The following is a 4353-nucleotide window of genomic DNA, read 5'->3' as shown; positions in this document are numbered from 1 at the left end:
CGCCATCTCTCCTAAGCAGATCTCAGCTCGGGAAAAGCTTTCATCTCAATCCTTTACTCCCTGCTCTGAATGTAAGCCCCGTATCCTTTCCCACAGGCACACGTATTGTCAGCCTCATCCCTAACCGTAGCATTTGGCGACAGGTGACTTTGGGTGACAGTGGTAGTTTGCGTGTGGGAGGTGCAGGCAGTGGGTAGGGTGGGAGGGCGGGCCGGTCTGCACCGGCGCCCCCTGAAGGCAGCTCGCGGGAAGTGCAGCTGGGTCTCCTGGTCCGCAGAGGCAAGGAGGGACCAGCGGAGGAAGGTGACGCACCAGGCCAGGCGGCTCTTCAAGTTACTGGCCTGCTCTTCAATGCACTTGAGCCATGTGACCTTTTAGAGCGAGAAGGTGCAACTTCTGCTCCATTTCAGAGGATGTGGAGGGAAGAGGGGCGCTTAGAATTAGCCAGGAATTTCGGAAACGGTAGCCTGACTGTAACTTGCATACGTCTTTTGGCTCTTTGGATGGGCAGGCATAAGAGAGAGTCAACCGAATGCTAAAACCTAGCACGGGGAGAAATTGTAACATAAAATTTCGAGTGGTCTAAACGGATCCTCTAGTTTCCCCGAATTTTTCTGAATCCCGCGGGTACAGATTGACTGTAGCCTGGCCCGTGTTAGCTGGTGCTGTGTGTTCTCCCCATGGCAGAGAATAGGAGCGTCTGTCTCCAGCTGATCCATCCAGACTACTCTGACCAAGATGAATTCCCATGACCGACTCATAGGAACAAAGTGGAAAAGGACAGCTTTTTAGGTCTGTTTTGTAATTTTCTTTACATTCCTTTTTCTTTTACTTCCTTCTGTTTTTTTCTAATACTATGGTTGTTCTTACCTCTACCTACACATTAGAAACACTTGGGGAGCTTTTAAAAAATAGTGATGCCTAAGCCACATTCCCTGATACTCTTATTGATAAGATTGGTCTCGGGTAGGGGTCCCCACATGGCGATACCGTCAGGTGATTCAAATCTCAGGTGGGCTGAGAACTATGGGTGTAATATCTTTACACCCATCACGTCAATTCCCACCACGGTATCTTTGCTTTTGAGTTTTCTCTGCCTGGAATGCCCCCCTCTTTTCTGTCTGCCTGTTGACGGGCCAACTGTGCCACTCATGTCAGTTGCTTCTACTGCACAGTACAGTCTTATTAAAAAGAGGGAAGAAGCAAAAGATGTGGTCCTGAGCTGGAGACATTTTTAGAACACAGTGTTTCTATTTAAAGACTAAATGGTCTGATACCTGATGTAGGTACTGTCGGAGCTCAGAGGAGAGAGAAGTCAGGGAGGGCTGGAGCAATTGCAGAAAGTTGTGTGGAGGAAGGGGCTGGGCTGAGTGTTGATAGGTGGTGGGGTTTGGGGAAGGGGGCAGGGAGGATAGAGGACTTCAGGCAGAGGGATGACATGAGCATATGAGTAGAGGCTGAAATGACTGGGGTATGTGCTGGGGACAAGAAAAAGATTTGCTCGACTAGATAGAAAGCTCAGCCCTTCCCCCTCCTTCAGCCTTGCACGCATCCCTGCCACACTTCCTACAGCTTCACTATGGATTCCACACCGTCGTCAGTGGTTTTGTACTGTTCGGTCACTTTCATGTGTGTGTCTCTAGGTCTCACCATCAGATTTGTAAGCAACTGGAAACAGGGACTATACTTTATATAAGTTGGGACCTATCATTCAATTCAATTCAATTCAGTTCAATTCAACATATATTTACCGAGTGCCAGCTCTGTGTCAGTTCTAGGCTTTTGGGATTCAATCAAACAGACAAAGACACTGGCCCTTCTGAGCCTGGATTCTAGCCAGGGGATACAGACAACAATAAACACTATAAATAATATATAGATAAATTACATAGCCTAGTAAAAGTGCCACGGATAAAAGAAAAAGAAGAACGGGGTAAGGGGTATCAGGAGTGAGTGTGTGTAGGTGAGTGTGCATGTGTGTCTGTGTGTGCATATAGAGTTATTGAATGGAAGATATCAAATACAAGGCATTATTATTATTTTTTAAAAATAATTTTATTTATTTATTTATTTTTGGTGGCACTGGGTCTTCATTGCTGCGCACGGGCTTTCTCTAGCTGCAGCGAGTGGGAGCTACTCTTCATTGAGGTGCACAGGCTTCTCACTGTGGTGGCTTCTCTTGTTGTGGAGCACGGGCTCTAGGCATGCGGGCTTCAGTAGTTGTGGCACACGGGCTCAGTAGTTGTGGCTCGTGGGCTCTAGAGAGCAGGCTCAGTAGTTGTGGCGCACGGGCTTAGTTGCTCCGCGGCATGTGGGATCTTCCTGGACCAGGGCTCGAACCCGTGTCCCCTGAATTGGGAGGCAGATTCTTAACCACTGTGCCACCAGGGAAATCCCCAAGGCATTATTAATAGAGGTATTAAATACAAGGCATTATTAATAAAGGTATTATATACAAGGTGAGATGAGGTCTCATTGAGAAGGTGAGAACTGAAAAAAGACTTGAAGGAAATAAGGCATTTGCCCAAGTGGATCTCTGGGAGAAAAGATCTTTAGACAGAGAAAAGATTTCTAGAACAAAGCTGCTACATTGCAGCATGCCTGGCATTTTGAGGAGCGGCAAGGAGGCCATGTGGATGGAGCCCAGTGACAGAGGAGACAGCGGTGCAAAAGGAGGCCAGAGAGGGAGCACGGAGCTGGACCACGTCGGGTCTCAGAGCCACCCTATGGACTTTGGCCTCTACTCTTAGTAAGACAGGAGCCCTTGCAGAGTTTCAAGCAGATGAATGACATGATCTGAGTGATGGTTTTAAAAGACCTCTTGGGCTGCTGGATTGAGAACAGCTGATGGGGGTTGGGGGTAGAAGCCAGGAAGTCCATCATGAGATCAGGTTTTACAGACACAGCTGAGCTCATGCAAGTCAGTGAAAGAGGACCTTCAAAGCGTTCACATGGGAAGGGGGCACATTATTCCTACGTGCGATTAAGAGCGTCATTGTAAGATGCCCATTATTTAGATTCTTGACCTGACTGAATAAGCCTGACCATCCAGCTTGGCTTCAAGAGACATTTCTGTCCCCTAATAAACACACAGCTTCATCACTGCCAATAAAGTATGTGACGGGCTTTGACGACGGTTTTTAAAGAGTTCCAAAGAGTTTCGAGAAAGGTAAGAGAATAGAATAAATGTATGTCATTCCAAAGTAACCATTTTGAGTGGGACAGGGTTTATTTTGATGTCTAAGTCCTATGCTGTTAAAAAATTCTGTTACTTTATAGTATTTCTTCCGTATTCCCCCTTCTCCTGAGCAGAGGCTTGGCACTCAGCACACAGTACGCTCCAGTCAGTACTTGGGGAATGGAGTTAAGCCTTGGGCATGCTGGTATGTGCTCGTTTGCAAGGCAGTATTAAAAATTCCATTTGAATTTCCAAATCCAGCTAATTTTAAGGGGGCAAACTATTTTTTTCCTCTTAAGAGAAGTGAGACGTGCATATTTAAAAGAGGTTCCTTACCTTCCCCCGCTGAGAAGCAAAGGTGACCAGTTTTTGTTCAGTTTCTTACAGGTCCATTTTAAATGAACACGCAGCTAGGAGGGTAATCAGGCTGTCACCTAGTCAGCAACATCGTTGAGTGGCTTCTCTGAGTGTTAGTCACCGAGAAAGGAAACAAAAGAAATAAAAACCGTCAGCTTTGCCCTCACGTTTCTCCCAATCTGTCTAGGAAACCACGAACCATGAAGACAATGGGACATTTACAAAGACACAGGCTGGTGGGCGATTCCAGGAAGGGAGATTCCTTATTGCCAATGCGTGTGTATCATTGTCAACTCCTCAATGTAGTGTAACATTGGTGATCCTTGTTCCCACGATAATCCTCTGAAATAAAATCAGTGTTACAGCTGAAAAGAACCCTCGAGATTATCCATTTTATCCAGTCCTCTCCCTCTGTGAGCAGGAAATCGAGACACAGGTATCTGAAGTGCTTCCACCCCGGGCCACTCAGGGAGCAGGGGAGCTAGAACTAGGTCTCTGGGCTCCCAGTTCTTTCCTACAAGTTCAGAGTGGGGTCAGCCTCCAGGATCAAGGTCACAGGAGCATTTAGTGAGGCTGGGGGAAGCCTGATTTGGCAGGAGGAGAAAGAACAGGGCAGCTAGGGGAAAAAGTCCACATACCCGTCTGTCGTTTCAAAGAGGAGGGACCGGACTTCCCTGGTGGTGCAGTGGTTGAGAGTCCCCCTGCCGGTGCAGGGGACGCGGGTTCGTGCCCCGGTCCGGGACGATCCCACATGCCGCAGAGCGGCTGGGCCCGTGAGCCATGGCCGCTGCGCCTGCGCATCCGGAGCCTGTGCTCCG

The sequence above is a fragment of the Lipotes vexillifer genome, unplaced genomic scaffold, assembly GCF_000442215.2.
Source record: "Lipotes vexillifer unplaced genomic scaffold, Lipotes_vexillifer_v1.1 scaffold1166, whole genome shotgun sequence".
Taxonomy (NCBI): domain Eukaryota; kingdom Metazoa; phylum Chordata; class Mammalia; order Artiodactyla; family Lipotidae; genus Lipotes; species Lipotes vexillifer.
The sequence above is the reverse complement of the archived record's forward strand: the minus strand, read 5'-3'. Positions refer to the sequence as shown.